This window comes from Nomascus leucogenys, chromosome 5 (assembly GCF_006542625.1).
Source record: "Nomascus leucogenys isolate Asia chromosome 5, Asia_NLE_v1, whole genome shotgun sequence".
Classification (NCBI taxonomy): domain Eukaryota; kingdom Metazoa; phylum Chordata; class Mammalia; order Primates; family Hylobatidae; genus Nomascus; species Nomascus leucogenys.
Window position 1 is genome coordinate 9,352,374 of NC_044385.1, and position 22,280 is coordinate 9,374,653.

Below are 22,280 nucleotides of genomic sequence, written 5' to 3' on the forward strand. Positions count from 1 at the left end.
TTTGAGTTCATTGTAGATTCTGGATATTAGCCCTTTGTCAGATGAGTAGGTTGCAAAAATTTTCTCCCATTCTGTAGGTTGCCTGCTCACTCTGATGGTAGTTTCTTTTGCTATGCAGAAGCGCCTTAGTTTAATTAGATCCCATTTGTCAATTTTGGCTTTTGTTGCCATTGCTTTTGGTGTTTTAGACATGAAGTCCTTGCCCACACCTATGTCCTGAATGGTATTGCCTAGGTTTTCTTGTAGGATTTTAATGGTTTTAGGTCTAACATTTAAGTCTTTAATCCATCTTGAATTAATTTTTGTATAAGGTGTAAGGAAGGGATCCAGTTTCAGCTTTCTACATATGGCTAGCCAGTTTTCCCAGCACCATTTATTAAATAGGGTATCGTTTCCCCATTTCTTGTTTTTGTCAGGTTTGTCAAAGATCAGATAGTTGTAGATATGTGGCATCATTTCTGAGGGCTGTGTTCTGTTCCATTGATCTATGTCTCTGTTGTGGTACCAGTACCATGCTGTTTTGGTTACTGTAGCCTTGTAGTATAGTTTGAAGTCAGGTAGCGTGATGCCTCCAGCTTTGTTCTTTTGGCTTAGGATTGACTTGGTGATGCGGGCTCTTTTTTGGTTCCATATGAACTTTAAAGTAGTTTTTTCCAATTCTGTGAAGAAAGTCATTGGTAGCTTGATGGGGATGGCATTGAATCTATAAATTACCTTGGGCAGTATGGCCATTTTCAAGATATTGATTCTTCCAACCCATGAGCATGGAATGTTCTTCCATTTGTTTGTATCCTCTTTTATTTCATTGAGCAGTGGTTTGCAGTTCTCCTTGAAGAGGTCCTTCACATCCCTTGTAAGTTGGATTCCTAGGTATTTTATTCTCTTTGAAGCAATTGTGAATGGGAGTTCACTCATGATTTGGCTCTCTGTTTGTCTCTGATTGGTGTACAAGAATGCTTGTGATTTTTGTACATTGATTTTGTATCCTGAGACTTTGCTGAAGTTGCTAATCAGCTTAAGGAGATGTTGGGCTGAGACAATGGGGTTTTCTAGATATACAATCATGTCATCTGCAAACAGGGACAATTTGACTTCCTCTTTTCCTAATTGAATACCCTTTATTTCCTTCTCCTGCCTGATTGCTCTGGCCAGAACTTCCAGCACTATGTTGAATAGGAGTGGTGAGAGAGGGCATCCCTGTCTTGTGCCAGTTTTCAAAGGGAATGCTTCCAGTTTTTGCCCATTCAGTATGATATTGGCTGTGGGTTTGTCATAGATGGCTCTTATTATTTTGAGATACGTCCCATCAATACCTAATTTATTGAGAGTTTTTAGCATGAAGTGTTGTTGAATTTTGTCAAAGGCCTTTTCTGCATCTATTGAGATAATCATGTGGTTTTTGTCTTTGGTTCTGTTTATATGCTGGATTACATTTATTGATTTGCGTATGTTGAACCAGCCTTGCATCCCAGGGATGAAGCCCACTTGATCATGGTGTATAACCTTTTTGATGTGCTGCTGGATTCGGTTTGCCAGTATTTTATTGAGGATTTTTGCATCAATGTTCATCAAAGATATTGGTCTGAAATTCTCTTTTTTGGTTATGTCTCTGCCAGGCTTTGGTATCAGGATGATGCTGGCTTCATAAAATGTGTTAGGGAGGATTCCCTCTTTTTTCCATCGGTTGGAATAGTTTCAGAAGGAATGGTACCAGTTCCTCCTTGTACCTCTGGTAGAATTCGGCTGTGAATCCATCAGGTCCTGGACTCTTTTTGGTTGGTAAGCTATTGATTATTGCCACAATTTCAGAACCTGTTATTGGTCTATTCAGAGATTCAACTTCTTCCTGGTTTAGTCTTGGGAGGGTGTATTTGTCGAGGAATTTATCCATTTTTTCTAGTTTATTTGCATAGAGGTGTTTGTAGTATTCTCTGATGGTAGATTTTATTTCTGTGGGATCGGTGGTGATATCCCCTTTTTCATTTTTTATTGCATCTATTTGATTCTTCTCTCTTTTCTTCTTTATTAGTCTTGCTAGCGGTCTATCAATTTTGTCGATCTTTTCAAAAAACCCGCTCCTGGATTCATTAATTTTTTGAAGGGTTTTTTGTGTCTCTATTTCCTGCAGTTCTGCTCTGATTTTAGTTATTTCTAGCCTTCTGCTAGCTTTTGAATGTGTTTGCTCTTGCTTTTCTAGTTCTTTTAATTGTGATGTTAGGGTGTCAATTTTGGATCTTTCCTGCTTTCTCTTGTGGGCATTTAGTACTAAAAATTTCCCTCTACACACTGCTTTGAATGTGTCCCAGAGATTCTGGTATGTTGTGTCTTTGTTCTCGTTAGTTTCAAAGAACATCTTTATTTCTGCCTTCATTTCATTATGTACCCAGTAGTCATTCAGGAGCAGGTTGTTCAGTTTCCATGTAGTTGAGCAGTTTTGAGTGAGTTTCTTAATCCTGAGTCCTAGTTTGATTGCACTGTGGTCTGAGAGACAGTTTGTTATAGTTTCTATTCTTTTACATTTGCTGAGGAGAGCTTTACTTCCAACTATGTGGTCAATTTTGGAATAGGTGTGGTGTGGTGCTGAAAAAAAGGTATATTCTGTTGATTTGGGGTGGAGAGTTCTGTAGATGTCTATTAGGTCCACTTTGTGCAGAGCTGAGTTCAATTCCTGGATATCCTTGTTAACTTTCTGTCTCGTTGATCTGTCTAATGTTGACAGTGGGGAGTTAAAATCTCCCATTATTATTGTGTGGGAGTTTAAGTCCCTTTGTAGGTCACTCAGGACTTGCTTTATGAATCTGGGTGCTCCTGTGTTGGATGCATATATATTTAGGATAGTTAGCTCTTCTTGTTGAATTGATCCCTTTACCATTATGTAATGGCCTTCTTTGTCTCTTTTGATCTTTGTTGGTTTAAAGTCTATTTTATCAAAGACTAGGATTGCAACCCCTGCCCTTTTCTGTTTTCCATTTGCTTGATAGATCTTCCTCCATCCCTTTATTTTGAGTCTATGTGTGTCTCTGCACGTGAGATGGGTTTCCTGAATACAGCACACTGATGGGTCCTGAATCCTTATCCAGTTTGCCAGTCTGTGTCTTTTAATTGGAGAATTCAGCCCATTTACATTTAAAGTTAATATTGTTAAGTGTGAATCTGATCCTGTCATTATGATGTTAGTTGGTTGTTTTGCTCATTAGTTGATGCAGTTTCTTCCTAGCCTCGATGGTCTTTACAATTTGGCATGTTTTTGCAGGGGCTGGTACCGGTTGTTCCTTTCCATGTTTAGTGCTTCCTTCAGGAGCTCTTTTAGGGCAGGCCTGGTGGTGACAAAATCACTCAGCATTTGCTTGTCTGTAAAGTATTTTATTTCTCCTTCACTTATGAAGCTTAGTTTGGCTGGATATTAGATTCTGGATTGAAAATTCTTTTCTTTAAGAATGTTGAATATCGGCCCTCACTCTCTTCTGGCTTGTAGAGTTTCTGCTGAGAGATCAGCTGTTAGTCTGATGGACTTCCCTTTGTGGGTAACCCGACCTTTCTCTCTGGCTTCCCTTAACATTTTTTCCTTCATTTCAACTTTGGTGAATCTGACAATTATGTGTCTTGGAGTTGCTCTTCTCGAGGAGTATCTTTGTGGCGTTCTCTGTATTTCCTGAATCTGAATGTTGGCCTGCCTTGCTAGATTGGGGAAGTTCTCCTGGATAATATCTTGCAGAGTGTTTTCCATCTTGGTTCCATTCTCCCCATCATTTTCAGGTACACCAATCAGACGTAGATTCGGTCTTTTCACATAGTCCCAAATTTCTTGGAGGCTTTGTTCATTTCTTTTTATTCTTTTTTCTCTAAACTTCCCTTCTCGCTTCATTTCATTCATTTCATCTTCCATCAGCGATACCCTTTCTTCCAGTTGATCGCATCTGCTACCGAGGCTTCTGCAATCTTCGCATAGTTCTTGATACTTAGCTTTCAGCTCCATCAGCTCCTTTAAGCCCTTCTCTCCATTGGTTATTCTAGCTATCCATTCGTCTAATTTTTTTTCAAAGTTTTTAACTTCTTTGCTATTGTTTTGAATTTCCTCCCGTATCTCAGAGTAGTTTGATCGTCTGAAGCCTTCTTCTCTCAACTCGTCAAAGTCATCCTCCGTCCAGCTTTGTTCCGTTGCTGGTGAGGAACTGCGTCCCTTTGGAGGAGGAGAGGTGCTCTGCTTTTTAGAGTTTCCAGTTTTTCTGCTCTGTTTTTTCCCCATCTTTGTGGTTTTATCTACTTTTGGTCTTTGATGATGGTGATGTACAGATGGGTTTTTGGTGTGGATGTCCTTTCTGTTTGTTAGTTTTCCTTCTACCAGACAGGACCCTCAGCTGCAGGTCTGTTGGCGTTTACTAGAGATCCACTCCAGATCCTGTTTGGGTGGGTGTCAGCAGCGGTGGCTGCAGAACATCGGATTTTTGTGAGACCACAAATTCAGCTGTCTGATAGTTCCTCTGGCAGTTTTGTCTCAGAGGAGTACCCGGCCGAGTGAGGTGTCAGTCTGTCCCTACTGAGGGGTGCCTCCCAGTTAGGCTGCCTGGGGGTGGAGGGACCCACTTTAGGAGACAGTCTGTCTGTTCTCAGATCTCCAGCTGTGTGCTGGGAGAACCACTACTCTCTTCAAACCTGTCAGTCAGACAGGGACATTTAAGTCTACAGAGGTTCCTGCTGAGTTTTTGTTTGTCTGTGCCCTGCCCCCAGAGGTGGAGCCTACAGAGGCAGGCAGGCCTCCTTGAGCTGTGTTGGGCTCCACCCAGTTCGAGCTTCCTGGCTGCTTTGTTTACCTAAGCAAGCCTGGGCAATGGCGGGCGCCCCTCCCCCAGCCTTGCTGCTGCCTTGCAGTTTGATCTCAGACTGCTGTGCTAGCAATCAGCGAGACTCTGTGGGCATAGGACCCTTTGAGCCAGGTGCGGGACACAATCTCCTAGTGTGCCGTTTTCCAGGCCCGTTGGAAAAGTGCAGTATTAGGGTGGGACTGACCCAATTTTCCAGGTGCCATCTGTTACCCCTTTCTTTGACTAGGAAAGGGAACTCCCTGACCCCTTGCACTTCCTGAGTGAGGCAATGCCTCGCCCTGCTTCAGCTCGGGCACAGTGCGCTTCACCGACTGTCCTGCACCCACTGTTTGGCCCTCCCTAGTGAGATGAAAGCGGTACCTCAAACAGAAATGCAGAAATCACCCGTCTTCTGTGTTGCTCAGGCTGGGAGCTGTAGACCAGAGCTGTTCCTATTTGGCCATCTTGGCTCCACCCCTGTAATGTGATTTTTAATACATCTATAAAATATAGGAAACATGTCTTGACTAGGATAAACAAAAGTTTGCATACACTTTTTCAAACTCACCTTCATTGTTATGATTTATTCCTTAATTAACTAATAAGTTATATATATTATTATATATTATATATATACTGTAACCAGCTCACTGTGAACGTTGCAGTGACCTGAGATCTATAAACTACAATATTACTAATTAATTAATTAAATAGTAATTATTACCAAATTTATTTCTTAACTAGTAAGTAATGAACATTTCTGGAGTCTGTGTGTTTTTAAATAATTAATAGAAGGTAGATCTAGGAGGCTAAACATATGAAATATATTCAATAGAGCTGAATGATTTTTGGCCTTGATCATTAACATGTGATATGAACTGAAAATGTGTTTGCAGGGATACTCAAATTATGTGAACAACATGAAGAAAGCTGAACTACTGTAACAATTTTTTATTAAGTAGGGGAATGAGGTGAAAGGAGAAGAAGAAGGGTAAGAAAAGATGTTGATTGAATAATAATGTGAATAAAATAATATGAATAAGGACTCAAAAAACTACATGAATGAGAACTCTTCACCAAGAGTGATGCAATCTTGTTTAAAACATAAATACTTAGGTTTGAAACAATGTATTGAAATAGTTCTTCAAAATAAAACACAGACATACTACTGAACATTAATTAGTTTTGTGTTTGTTGCTTTTGCATACATTATTTTATTTTTTATTTAGATTTCATGAAAAAATTGAATTCCCTTTTTATAAGTGAGATAATAGAAATTCCATTTTAAAAAAATAATTCCTAACCACTTATTATGTTGCTCCTTAAATAAGGTCAAAGACAGATAATACAAAAATTATATCACTAAGAACTTCTAACATGTAATATGATCAGTCAGAGGGATATTACTTTTTTCATTAAATTCCAAAGTAACATCTCAAAATTATGTTCAGTCCAAAGTTTAACATAGTCTAGCATTATGTTAACTACATTACCTACAATTTCATGAGAAATTACATATAGAGTTAAAATTTGATAAGTTTAATCTTTACATACCCTTCTTCAAGAAGAGGAAATTTTAGATCACTGATTGTGTTACGGAAACACTAAGGGTTTGATATAGTTCCCATTGCTCACCACACTGAAAACCAATCACTGGGACAAAGAGTATTGCCAGGAAAGAAAGCTTTTTATTTGGGTGATGTAAAATGGAGAGACATGAGATCAGTTTCAAATCCATCTCTTTCAGCCAACTGAAATATATAAATTGAAGGTTTATATAGAGGGGAAGGAATGCAGCTACTTGTGAAAAACCAGAATTTGGAAGGAGTAAGGAAGTAATTGTGAGGGATGCGGTGTCTGACTTCTCATTATGTGGATGCAGTTTCAGTTTCTTGCCTGAGGGGGGGTTTCCTGAGGAAGGAACTCAGATAAGACAAATGTAAGTTTCAAGTTTTAAGACCAGGGAGTGTTGATTTCTATGTTTATTTAAAAGACTGTAAACACCATTTCTATGGGACAACTGGGCTGGTTTTCATTGCTCTTAGAATATCTTTGGAAACTTTGGCCTAAGAAGGCTTGAGAAGGGAGAGTAGGCAATGTAGAGGCAGAAAAAATAACTCAAGCTGTTGAGAAGATGTGGAGTGGATGGGTCACACCCTTTTTTTCTTGCTACAAATCTCAGAAGCCATATGTATCAGCTCTGGGTTTAACCCATTTTCTTTCTTTATTTTTAAATAGACTTTATTTTTAAGAACAGTTTTAGAATCACAGCCAAATTGCGGAGAAAGTACAAAGAGTTCCCATATGCTCCCAACCTGCAAACATGTACAGCCTACCCCACTACCAACATCCCCCACTACTAGAGTGATACATTTGTTACAACCCATAAACCTAAATTGACACATCATTATCACTAAAAGACGTAATCACTTAATGGTTTACATTAAGGCTTGCTCTTCGGATTGTGTATTCTATAGCTTTAGACAAATGTATAATGACACACATGCACCATTATCGTATCACGGAAAACAGTTTCACTGCTTTACAAATCCTCAGTATTCCTTCTGTTCATCCTTCCCCTTTCCTCAACCCCTGGAGACCACTGATCCTTTTACTGTATCTCTAGTTTTGCCTTTTCCAGAATGTAATATAGTTGGAAACACAGTGCGTGGCCTTTTCAGATTAGCTTCTTTCACTTAGTGATATGCATTTCAGTTTCTTCCATGTGTTTTCATGGCTTGATAGCTCATTTCCTTTTAGTGCTGAATAATATTCCATAGCCTGGATGCACCATTGTTTATGCATTCATTCATCTACTGAGGGTCATCTTGGTGGCAATTATAAATAAAACTGCTCTAAAAATTCTTGTGCTGATTTTTGTATGAATATGTTCTTGAGTCTTTTGGATTGCTGAATCTTATGGTAAGAGTATGGTTAATTTTGTGAGAAACAACAAAGCTGTCTTCCAAAGTTGCGGTTCCATTTTGCATGAGAGTTCCTGATGCTCCACATCCCCTTCAGCATTTAGTGTTGTCAGTGTTTGGGATTTTTGCCATTCTAACAGGCATATAGTTGTATCTCATTGTTTTTTAAAAGTGCAACTCCTTAATGACAATGTTGAGGATCTTTTCATATGCCTGTTTATCATCTGTGTATCTTTGATGAGGTGTTTGTTCAGATTTTTTGCTTCCTTTTTCATTGTTTTCTTCGTTTTCTTATTGCACATTTTTAAAAAAAATTGTTTATTTTAAATAACAGTCCTTTATTTGATATGCTTTTGAAATATTTTCTTCTAATCTGTGGCTTGTCTTCTCATTCTCTTGACAGTGTCTTTCTTAGAGCAGAAATTTTTTATTATAATGAAGTCTTCTAGTTTATCAATTATTTCATGAATCATGTTTTTGGTGTTGTATCTCAGAAGTCATTACCATACCTAAGGTCTTCTAAATTTCCTCCTATATATTTTAAAGAGTTTTTTGTTTTTGTATTTTACATTTGGTCTATGATCAATTTTGCATCAATTTTTGTGAAAGGCTAAGGTCTACATTCTTTTTTTTCTTTTGCCTGTAGATACGTAGCTGTCCCGGCATAATTTCCTGAAAAAGTCTATATTTTCTCCATTGTATTGCCATTGCTACTTTGTCAAAGATCAGTTGCAATATTTATGTGGATCTATTTCTGGAGTGTCTATTCCATATCAGTTGATCTATTTGCCATTTTTTTTCACCAGTACCATACTGTCTTAATTACTGTAGCTAATAGTAAGTCTTGAAGTCAGGAATGTTATTCTTCTAACTTTGGTTTTCTCCTTCGAGGCAGTATTGGCTATTCTGGGTCTTTTGCCAAATTTTTTAAATTATATGAGTCTTTTTTTTTTCCTTTTTGACAAGGAGTCTTGCTCTGTCACCAGGCTGGAATGCAGTGGCGCAATCTTGGCTCACTGCAACCTCTGCCTCCTGCCTCAGCCTCCCAAGTAGCTGGGACTACAGGCACACACCAATACACCCGGGTAATTTTTTGTATTTTAGTAGAGACAGGGTTTCACCATGTTGGCCAGGATGTTCTTGATCTCCTGATCTGTGATCCACCTCCTTCGGTGTCCCAAAGTGCTGGGATTACAGGCGTGAGTCACCACGCCCAGCCATATGAGTCTTTATATTTAAATTTTTTTGTTTGTTTTGGAAACAATGTAGTGTCGAGTCTGTTTTTTATCCACTCTTAAGGTTTCTTTCTTTGATTTGGTATATATATATTTTTTTTATACTTTAGGTTTTAGGGTACATGTGCACAATGTGCAGGTTTGTTACATATGTATCCATGTGCCATGTTGATTTCCTGCACCCATTAACTCGTCATTTAGCATTAGGTATATCTCCTAATGCTGTCCCTCCCCCCTCCCCCAACTCCACAACAGTCCCCGGAGTGTGATGTTCCCCTTCCTGTGTCCATGTGTTCTCATTGTTCAATTCTCACCTATGAGTGAGAACATGCAGTGTTTGGTTTTTTGTCCTTGTGATAGTTTACTGAGAATGATGTTTTCCAGTTTCATCCATGTCCCTACAAAGGACATGAACTCATCATTTTTTATGGCTGCATAGTATTCCATGGTGTATATGTGCCACATTTTCTTAATCCAGTCTATCGTTGTTGGACATTTGGGTTGGTTCCAACTCTTTGCTATTGTGAATAGTGCCACAATAAACATACGTGTGCATGTGTCTTTATAGCAGCATGATTTATAGTCCTTTGGGTATATACCCAGCAATGGGATGGCTGGGTCAAATGGTATTTCTAGTTCTAGATCCCTGAGGAATCGCCACACTGACTTCCACAATGGTTGAACTAGTTTACAGTCCCACCAACAGTGTAAAACTGTTCCTATTTCTCCACATTCTCTCCAGCACCTGTTGTTTCCTGATTTTTTAATGATGGCCATTCTAACTGGTGTGAGATGGTATCTCACTGTGGTTTTGATTTGCATTTCTCTGATGGCCAGTGATGATGAGCATTTCTTCATGTGTTTTTTGGCTGCATAAATGTCTTCTTTTGAGAAGTGTCTGTTCATGTCCTTCGCCCACTTTTTGATGGGGTTGTTTTTTTCTTGTAAATTTGTTTTGAGTTCATTGTAGATTCTGGATATTAGCCCTTTGTCAGATGAGTAGGTTGCAAAAATTTTCTCCCATTCTGTAGGTTGCCTGTTCACTCTGATGGTAGTTTCTTTTGCTGTGCAGAAGCTCTTTAGTTTAATTAGATCCCATTTGTCAATTTTGGCTTTTGTTGCCATTGCTTTTGGTGTTTTAGACATGAAGTCCTTGCCCACGCCTATGTCCTGAATGGTATTGCCTAGGTTTTCTTGTAGGATTTTAATGGTTTTAGGTCTAACATTTAAGTCTTTAATCCATCTTGAATTAATTTTTGTATAAGGTGTAAGGAAGGGATCCAGTTTCAGCTTTCTACCTATGGCTAGCCAGTTTTCCCAGCACCATTTATTAAATAGGGAATCCTTTCCCCATTTCTTGTTTTTGTCAGGTTTGTCAAAGATCAGATAGTTGCAGATATGCAGCATTATTTCTGAGGGCTCTGTTCTGTTCCATTGATCTATGTCTCTGTTGTGGTACCAGTACCATGCTGTTTTGGTTACTGTAGCCTTGTAGTATAGTTTGAAGTCAGGTAGCGTGATGCCTCCAGCTTTGTTCTTTTGGCTTGGGATTGACTTGGTGATGCGGGCTCTTTTTTGGTTCCATATGATTTGGTATATTTTGATCACTCACAATAAAGTGATGATTTCGAAAGTGGAATTAATATTTACTGTATTTGTTACTATTTTCTATCTATTAATTACTCTTGTTTTTTCTCTTTTCCCTCCCCCTTTTTTCTGTCATCTCATATTTTAATTGGGCATTTTCTGCAATATTTATCCCTTTTAATATATCAATTATAATTCTTTAATAAAATTAGTGTTTCATATGTGTATGTGTGTGATTATGTGTATGTATATATAAGTAAACATACATATATGCACAAATCTATATGTCTATATATATAGTCTAAGTCCACTTTCAAATTACACATTATAATTTGCAGCTGGTTTCTTATATCAATGTATTTTGAATACCTTCCTCCTGTTCCTTATAACATTAATGTCATTCATTTTATGCCTCCATGTGTTATAATCAATAGTGCATTGTTACTATTATTACTTTAAGTAAGCAGTTATCTATTAGATTAAGGATAAACAAACAATTTATTTTACTTCTATTTATTCTTTCTCACATGGTCTTATTTCTTTATGTGGCTCCAGATTTCTTATCTATATCAGTTTCTTTTTCTCTGAAGAACTTTTAATATTTCTTGAAGGGTAGTGCTCTCAGTTTTGTCTCTGAGTTTATGTATGCTACATTTTGAGGATAATTTCAGTGGATATGGAACTCTGTGTTGGTTACTTTTTATGTAAACATTTTAATATGTCACTCTACTGTCTTCTGTTTGTTTGCCTGGTTTCTGACAAGAAGTTCACTGTCATTTTTGTTCTTATTCCACTGTGGGTAATATAATTTCCTCCCTGTCTTTTTTCAATGTTTTGCTTTTGTCTTTGATTTTCTGTATTTTGAACATGATATGACTAGACATAGCATTCTTTGTATTTATCCTGCTTTGTACTCCCTCAGCTTTGGTGTCTGCAATTAATCTTGAAATATTCTTGGCTACAACTATTTAATATTTTTAAGGCTCCAGTCTCTTTTTCTTCTCCTACTAGTATTCCAATATATATGTTACACCTTTTGAAATTATCCCAATATTTTTATGTGCTTTGGTCTGTATTTTGTTTTTGTTTCTTATTCTCTTTTAATTTCAGTTTTAAGAAGCTTCTATTTCTGTATCTTCAAGCTAGATGATTATTTCATTGGCCTTGTTGTATACATTGGTGGGTATACTAGAAGGCATTCTTTATTTCTATTACCATGTCTTTGATTTATTGAATTTCTACATGATTTGTTTTCTTAGACTTAATATCTTTCATCTTCTATTCTCCATCTAATTTTGCACGTTCTCTAATTTTTTCTATTTACATATTAACATAGTTACATATTTACATAGTTAATATGTAAAAGTTAACCCTTTACATATTAATCATAGTTAACTTAAATTCTTTTCTGGTAATTTTAAAGGCTATGTCATACTTGAGTCTAATTCTGATACTTGTTTTGTTTCTTCAGACTATTATTATTCTTGCCTGTTAACAAGCCTTGTAATTTGTTGAATGCCCAATACAATGTAGTGATAAATAGGTCTTTATGTGAAATTTGATGTTAATTTGGCTAGGCATTATAATGTGTTTAATATTTGCTTTAGCCACAGGTGCCAGAGGCTTTAAATTCCCTTAGTGCTCTTGTTTTTACTCCCCTATTATCTTTGGACTTCCCTAGCAACTCCTCCTTAAATAGAGCTTTTGCCTTGCAGCTCTTTTAGTGTTAATTCACATTTACTACCCTGTAGCTTTGTGGATGTGGTGATTAGGTGTGTGAGAGAGGAAGCATTCCTTAATGTTATGATTAAATATGAGTGTTTAATGGGCTTGTGTGGGCTATGACCTTCACAATTGTTTCTTAACCTTACTCTTAGTCTCCTAGCGTTAGCTAAGACAACTAGAAGAAATTTTCTGGAAAGTGAACCTCGTTTTAAGGAATGCAGCTGTATTTAAATGGTTAATTTTCTCCTTCCCCATCAGAATCTTGAGGTGATCTTTCCAGGATCATCGCTGTGGATCCTGACAGGTTCCTTGATGTAAAACCTACAAAATTCTGGGAAATGCCTTAGACTGTGGCCTTCCAGGAATTTTTCTCTTGCACTGTTCCCACTCAGCATCCAGCTGTCTTCAAAATTACCATTTAAGTGTTCCTATCTGTTTATGACTTCAGTGGCTTCTGTTCTAGATAAGCAGGTCACAGCTATTACTCTCTAGATTCACTTATCTCTCTGTGGTGGCAGGTTTCCTTGCATCTTCCATTACCTAAATATCCAAAAATATTCACTGATTTTTAAATTATTATTATAAGAATGAGAGTGATGAAATTGTAAACAGTGGAAATTGTGACTCCCCCTCTTCTGCCCCAATATCTTTTATGGTAAATCAGTCAGGCTTTCTCTGACTTCCTTACATTACTCCTTACATTGCTCCCCTGCATGTACAAGCATGCAATGACACATACACATTTCGCAGGATGTCATTGCATTGCTTTTTGTACTTCAAAGATGTGATGAGAATACCTTTATGGGTGTGTAGGGCATATAAATTTGTAAGGGCTTGAGAGTAGTGCACAGAATGACTTTCTAAGGACTTGGGGCTTTTAATGTTACTCCAATAGATACAAACTGCTCTCTTAACAAGCACAGTAAATCAAGCATGATACGAGTAAATATTATTTTTAAATTTTACACTGAGATACTTTTCGTGTTAGGCTGAAACAGACAATAGATTCAGTTTGGATAATAGTATGTCTGGCCTTCTGAAACAATAGCACACGTTCTTATTAATTCTATCTTTCATTTGTATACATACTAGCTTATCTATGAATGGATTAATGTTTTCAATTCTGACATAAATATGAATCCATACCAGTTCTAGGCAGAGCTATAAATTTCGGTGTTTCAAACAAAATTATTATTAGTAAATTATCCTCAAATCCCCAAAACTTATATAGAACAATAGAGAGTAAGTACTCCTTTGGCTATAGATATTTGTAATAGAGGTAAACAATAAAAATAGACAGAATTTAAAATAAAAAATATTTCTATTTATGTGATTAGCTGTAAAGGTTGTCAGTGATACAAAATGTACATTCCTCATTTTGGGGAACATATCCCACATCAGTAATTTGGGAATTTGATCTTGAAAGAAACTGAAGCTCCCATGCATCTCAGGAATTTCAATTCGATCCTTGTAATCATTATATTGTTAAGAGCATTTAGTCACCACATTATGAGAATATGGTCGCACTGCTGATGAGATAAAATGTCATAAGTAGACCAAGTTAAGATAAATTCAAAGGCATATTTTCAATTGTTTCTACAAAAATCATCCTATGAAAAATCATATGCCTAGAAATTTTCTAAAAATTTGAGGATTTTAGCTGCTTCATAATTTCTACATCATAGTCAGCTTTACTTAGCATTCATGTTTATGTTTGACTAAAATTCTGCTGAGATTATTTACTAAACCTATTTTTAAAAAGAAATATTTACAATGCTGGAGGTATTGGGTACACTAACCAGGACTTTCTTCTTGTTTTTAGCAATGAGTATCTATTTACAGACAGACATTGAGTTAAAATTGTTTAATTTTAAATAGATGGGCTATTCAATTTGAGGAAATGTTAGTAGTCTGGCATGACTGATGCAATGATGAACAATGATTAATGAAATAATTATCATTTTTTCTCTTCTTAGATAAACAATTATAATTTCATATACAATGCACTAGGAGATCATGAAGAAATAAGCTAACATGCATCTCCGTGTGTGTGTGTGTGTGTGTGTGTGTGTGTGTGTGTGTCTATGTATATGTGTGTGTTTCTCTACCATATGATATAGGGAAAGAAATGCTAACAATTTTATCTATGGCTTTCAAAAGTACAACTTAATGACAAGAACTAAGAGAAAATAAAATTGTTTCATTGGAGGGATACATTTTCATAACCAAACACATTTTTTTAGTTGAGAGGTATATGATAGTATAGTTCACCTTTTGAAAATAAGAAAAAGAGCTACATGTTTCAGAAATTTCTCTGGAGAACATTTCAAAATTCATGCCATTTTCCCTTATCTTCTTCTCATTATAAACAGAGCATTTTTAAATGGAAAAGAACTCTATCTTCAGATTAGCTCAATATTTGAAATACAGGAAAAGTTTGGAATTCTGAACAATTCTGGCAAAAGAAAAGAGCTTAATATGCACATATAAGTTAGTTTATACTAATTATATTAAAATTTCTGAGAAAATTTCTATCGAAATTGTATGAAAAGTATTTTAAAAGTCTGTAAATAAATGTATAAGGTGACAATAGGGATGTCAAAAACAAGGTCTACTTTCATATTTCTGTGAATCAACATATTTTTTCCACACATCACTGCCATATGAAAGTGAATACTATACCTTGCCATCAGAAAAACACATTTTATTTCTCATTATAGAATTGGAGGCATTTATGCTCTCCTTAAATACTTTGGACAAGTGTTGCATAGTACATGCGCTTTAAAGGACCTCATCAACTATGATACATCTACATTTGACAGATTGCCAATCAAAATGATTTAATGTTATAGTATACCTTTTGCAGTACTTATATAAAGGTAAGACCCATTTTGCACAATGTTATATATTAGGAAATATGCTTTAAATGTGATGATTTTTATAGTAACTATAATTCAAGAACATTTTTTCAATGTCCATGAACCATAAGTTTGATAGGTTCTAATGGGCTACCAAGATGGAATACAAAACAAAACTACAAACTGACATTCTGGACTTTCACTTCTACCCCTATGGAATAACTTCTACCAATGTTTTTTTTTTTGTTTTGTTTTGTTTTTTTGCTGTGGACAATAGGCAGCTCAAGACCATGATTCTGAGAGATGAGAAAGAAACAAGTAGAGCCTTAGGATGGCCCAGGCTTTGTGCCTATGTAATTTGTTAAAATTCTTCACAAGGTGGGAGCATCAGGAGAGCATGGCTATCTCATTGAGCTAAAGAGACTAGAACTGAAGCTTGGGGACTTGGAGATATGGGCAGAGTTATCAGAGAGGAGGAAGGTATACAGGGAAGAGCTCCAAATATTTCTGAAATCTTTTCCTGAATATTCATGTGCACATACAAGGAGTGAAGCTTAGGCATGAAGTTGGGCAAGTAACTACCAGGTTGTTGTAGGTAAAAATCGAGGGAAGCATGCAGAGTCTGAACCCCAACCAGTCAGACTGGAGACACCCTGATGGATAGGGGAAGCAGGAGAGGACCAAGAAAGGTGATGCCTAGGCTAGGCCTAGTGACTCATGCCTGTAATCCCTGCATTTTGGGAGGCCGAGGCGGGAGGATCACTGAAGTCAGGAGTTCAAGACCATCCTGGCCAACACGGTGAAACCCTGTCTCTACTAAAAATATAAAAATTAGCCAGGCATGATGGCTCATGCCTGTAATCAGAGCTACTGGGAAGGCAGAGACAGGATAATCACTTGAACCTGGGAAGCGGAGGTTACAGTGGGACGAGATCGTGCCACCGCACTCCAGCCTGGGCAACAGCAGAGTGAGACTCCGTCAAATAACAACCACCACCACCAACACCACGTTAGGAGAGAGTAAAGCAAGGCTTAAGGTAAGGCTTAAGAACAAGGCTTAAAGTGATCAAACTAATCTGAAAATCTGAAATCGATCAGCTTCCTAAGAGCACTGATTCCCTGACTAAACTCTAAGCCCTCCAGGCCTTGTACTTTCTGTCTGTCCTTGGGCCTGCGCTGCCCAGTTGTAGCAAGAATCTTGCAAAGTCAGTTGAATGGGATTCCCCCACCTTCAATATCTAATCAAATTCCTCATCCCTCACCCCTCCCAGTGATGTCTGATCACCCTGGCCTGCCTTCAGCAAGAATGTTCTCAAGCCACTTCAGCCAGAATGTCCCAATACCTGATATTTCCTCAGTAATTTTCCATCTACTCACTGCCTCCCCTCGCAGTCTCTGCTCCGTGGCTGTAAATCGCCATTTATCCGTGCTGTTTTCAGAATTGAGGACAGTTCTTTGTGGAAGTCCCTTTTCCTCTATTACAAATTCTATAAGAAATTATACCAACTCTCTACAGTTTCTCCAGAAGACAGAAGCAAAGGGAATACTTCCTTAACTCATTCTGTGATGCCAGAATTACCCTAATTCAATAAAGCATACAAAAAAGATGTTACAAGGGAACTATGGTCAATCTCTCTCATCATTGCAGAGATGTCATGGTTCTTATCAAAATATCACCAATTCTTTAGGAAAATCTATTTTTATTGCTTTAACTACTGTCTGCTTCTGGTTTTCTTTGATGGCACAAAACTCAGTATTCCTTAAAGAAAGGCAATACAATTCAGATATTTAATAATCTATGATTCAAAATGTCCATCAAGAATCAAAAATTATTAGAGAAGAAAGTGTGTCCCATATTCAAAAAAATTACTCATTAGAAACAGATCTGGGGAAGAAAAGTTTGAAAAAAAGTTTGAAAATATTTTATATTTAATAAAAATCTTTAAGCCTACACCTCCTTAAACCTCAGCAAACTCAAAGCAAGATAAACAAAGAAAATTATACTAAAACAAACCATCATAATCAAATTACAGAAAAGCAGTGATAAAGAAGAAATACTAAAAGCAGCCAGAGAAGGACAGGAGAAACATTACATATAATAGTAAATAAATAACGACTAGCCCTTTCCAAAAAAAAAAAAAAAGAAATGCAAACTACAAGAAAATTGAACATCATATTTAATGTGCTTAAAGGATGTAGTTTAAGATTTGGTAAAGACTATTTCACAGACTGAATACAAATGATCCAAGATAAAAACTTGGATCTATAGAAAAGAAAAAGAACAATAGAAAAAATAAATATTGCAGTAAATATAAAACACTTATAATATTTTCTCACTTAAAACTTTTTAATACTACAATGTGAAAAACATATACTGTGTAAAAAATAACCACAGGAATTGCAGTTATTATAGTAGTGTCAGAAGGACTAGACTTCAGAAAAAGTAATATTACCACTGACAAATAAACTGAAAAACACTTTTCATAATAAAAGACAGTTACTTCCTCAAGGATCTGGTAAGTCTAAATATGTATGTATCTACATACAGAATTTCAAAATACATGAAGCAAAAATGGATAGAATTAAGAAAAGAAACAGAAAACTTCATGAATGGAGTTAAAATTGGAACTTCTTTTCAGTAATTGATAGAACAGTTACACAGCAAATCGAGAGGTATATAGATCTGAACAGCCATCACTCATCTTACCCTAATTGACACTGTAGAACATTACACCTGAAACTGTCAGAATACACATTCTTTTCAGGTAACATGGAATATGCACCAGGAGCATCTTAAGTTAGGCCATAATAATAAGTCACAATGCATTTAATGCTTTTGAAATTATACATAGTTAATTTTCTGACCACAGCTGAATTAAACTAAAATCCAGTAATAATGAGATATTTAGGAAAATTTTAAACACTATAAGTTAAATAATGCACTTCTTCATATTCTATAGATATAAAGGAGAAATTACAAGAAAATTAGGAAATATTTCAAAATGTATGATACTGATAATATAGTCTAATAAAATTTCCAGAAAGCCACTAAGACAGTTTATTGAGGAAAATTTGTAATTTTAAGTGCAGAAATTAGAAGAGAATGATGGGCTAAAGTTAATTACATACAAGTTAGACATAGAAGGACAAAGTAAATCCAAAATAACTGGAGAAAAGGGAACAATAAACATGAGAACAGAAATGAACAAAATAGAAAATATGCAAATAATGGAGAAAATTAAACTGGCAAAAATCTGGTTCTTGAAAAGATAAACAAAATTGATAGCTCCTTAGCTAGGCTGATGAAGAAAAAGGAAGAGAATGTTTGTCATCAATATCAAGAATAAAAGGGGTGTTTACATAGGTCCTAAAAACATCGAAAGGATAATAAAAGCTTCTAATAAAGAACTTTATGGCCACATATTTGACAACTTATATGACAAAATTTATTGAAAACTATAACTTAACAAAATTGGAATATAAAATTTAGATAATCCTATGTCCTATGATGAACTGAATTTATCACCAAAATACCCTCCACAGTGGTACCTCCAATCCCACATGCTTTACTGGTGTATTCTACAAAATATTTTTTAAACAATTTAACACCAATCTTTATCTTTCACAAAATACAGGAAGAGGAAAAACATTACAATTAGTTTTATAAGGCCAGGATAATCTCTATAATAAGACCAACAAAAACATTAACAATAAAGAAAAATAATCTATATTTTTCTAAGCTATAATGTGATTTTAGCAACTCGAATCCAATAATACATAAACACAGTCACACACCATGGCCATTTGGAATTTAACCCAGCAAAGTAATGTTGGTTTGACATTCACCTATCATTTAATGTAATTCACCATATTATAAAATAAAATAGAACAAAACTTTATGATCTTTGAATAGATGATTTAAAAAGATTTACAAAAGTCAACATTCCCCTATGATAAAAATTCTCAAGCAACTAGAAATGAAAGGTAACTTTCTCTTCCTCATAAAGGGCATCTACAAAAAATCCATGCATACTATAAATTTTTAGCACTTTCCCTTAAGATTGGGAAGAATGCAAGGATACCCATTCTCACCCTTCTAATCTACCTTATGCTGATTTTCCTAGTTACTGCAAGAAAAGGTAGATGACATAGTTAATTTGGTAGAAAATCCTAACTACCAAACAAACACTAGACCTACTAAGTGAATTGATAAGCCTATAGGACACAAATTTAAGATATAACAATTTATTATAAATGATGTGTTTGATAAATATTATCCTCAATGATTATCATACTTTGCTGAAACAAAGAAATGATGTAATAAATATGAAATGCCTTTTAATATTATAAAGAGCTAGTTTAAGGTATTATTTGTCAATGAGTTCCAAATAGCATTCAGTTCCTAATAGCCATATTTGAAGGCACTCAAAAAATTATCAAATTATTTAATAATCCTAAAAATCCCATTATAGTTGTGTGTACTGGCAAGAAAAATGTTATCACATAAATTAAAATGAATATTTTATAATAATTCCAAAAACATGGAATACTAAGGGAGAAAGAGTGCTTAAGACTCTTCACCAAAACCACTGAAGATTGCTGAGAGAACTTAAAAGAAACTTAAATAATGATGAGAGATATTTTGTTTGTGAATTGGAAGACTCGATGTTTTTAAGATGTCATTTAATTACAAATTAACCTATAAAGTCCAAAAAAATTATAAGTATAGTTTCATCAGGAACTTTTTAGACATTATTGAATTTATTATAAACTTTACATAGAAATGTTAATGGCACAGAAAGCCAAACAATTTTTATTTTATTTATTTTTATTTTTTGAGACAGATGCCCAGGCTGGAGTGCAGTGGCATGATCTTGGCCCATTGCAACCTCCGCCTCCCTGGCTCAAATGATTCTCCTCCCTCAGCCTCCCGAGTAGCTGGGACTACAGGCATGCGCTACCACACCGGGCTAATTTTCATATTTTTATTAGAGACGGGTTTCACAATGTTGGCCATGCTGGTCTCAAACTCCTAACCTCGAGTGATCTGCCCACCTCAGCCTCCCAAAGCACTGGGATTACAGGCGTGAGCCACTGAGCCCAGCTCCAAACAATTTTTAAATGGATGAACAAATTCGGGGAAAATATAACACTTGATTTCAACACTTACTACAGTGAACTCCATTGCTAAACAGAAGTAACAGGATGAGATTTACCCTCCAGCCTTAAAAACTGAAAATAAAAGAACAAAACATATAAGTCTTCAAATTTTTATTACATTTTATTTATTGAAATATTTTATACTTGTTCATATGCTTCCCTTCCAACTAGGCTATAAACACCTTTTAGCACACAGCCATGTTGGATACTCTCCTTATATATACTCTGAAATTCATAGAACACATACGCCACCAAGTTGAAAGACAACTTTGGACCAAGTTGAAAGTATAGTAAACTAAAATGCTGTCAAATATTTATGGGAAGTAAAGAGCCTTCTATGAAAACATGAGTCTTGAAGCTATTCAGACACAGATTTGAATTCATCTCTGCCCTTAGCTAACTAGGGTTCCTTGGGCAAGTCTGCAATCCTTAAATTTTTTTTTTATGTGAAAATAAAATAATGTCTACCTCATTGAATTGTTGTGAGGAGTTGATAGATTATACAAGTAAATTGCTTTATAAAGTAATAGGCACACATAATCTGCTCATGATAGGTAAGTTCTTAGATTTTCTCCTATTAGCAATGCCATATTTTAGCTGGAGAAAACCATGTTACAACAAATGTTCTGACTTCTCTGTATGCCATTGCTTCCGAATGAGAATTTAATGGGCTGAAAGCAGAGGGAAAGGCGCACGGGGTCCCTGAACACACATATTCATCTTCTCTCATATGCAGTCACTGGTAGTTCTTACACTCAAACTTCCTAATTGCTGCCTTTGAACTCCCCAAGGACAGGGTTGATTTAGGACAAAACCCAGGAGAGAATAAAAAAGAAATAGGCAATCAAGACAAAGTAATTTTCCTCAAGGGAAAAGAAAGAGGGCACCCTAGGAATCTGTAGATATTATTCCAAATCCTGAGAGAGATAAATGACTTTTAGAAAACAGATGGTTGCAATCAAATAAATGATCACAAGTCTTTACACTGAGTCAGATGCCACATCATTGGAGATAAGATAAAATACAAGCTTTAGTGAGCCGAGAATCACCCAAGACTCATACAGAATATTTTAACAAACTTTTTCAATAAAGACTTACGTTGCACTTGCTGCTGCCTTTAAATTTTTACTACAAATAAAATTGTCAAACTTTTCCATAAAATGAAAATATATGATTTTCGATATAATGGAAAACATATAGTAAATAGATGGGATTCTGCAATAGCTATTCATTTTATGAATTTCTTCTGTTTTTCTCTTCGCTTTCATATATACTTGTTTCATATATTTTATACTTGCAGTCATCAACTTTTTTTCTAGAAACATTAGGTTTCCAGAAAACTTAATGATTCGAAAAACACTAAGCACATATACATTGTAGCAACTTGAATCCATGCATCTCTTAACCATGAGAAAGTGTTCTTAGAAATGCACGGTTAGGAGATTTCATCGTTGTGCTAACATCATAGAGTACTCAGAGCATCATAGAGCACTCACACTTACACAAACGTAGGTGGTATGGCCTATTGCTCCTAGACTACAAAACTGCTCAACACGTCATTATACTGCATGCTAGAAGGAAATAGTAACACAACGGTAAGTGTTTGCGTAACAGGAATTTTTCAGTTCCTTTAGAATCTTATGGCACAGCCATCATATATATGGATTGTCATGGACCAAAATGTTATGTGATTCATGAATGTATTTCAAATATAATGAGCACTTTATTTTTATATTTACATGGTAAATGTGTATTAATATGGCATATATTCCTTAAACAAATATTTATTAAATGCTTATTATTAAGAGATCACTGGGCCAGGCTCTCAGACTATAACAGCGATTAAGGTCATATCTCTATAGATATCTGTATCTCTGTCACTATGTAAATATTTAAGATACTACCAGTTTAATGAGGGAATCATTGGCATGATCATTGCTCTGGTAACATAAATATGTATCAAGGCAGGGAAAAGAGACTCCTAAACTA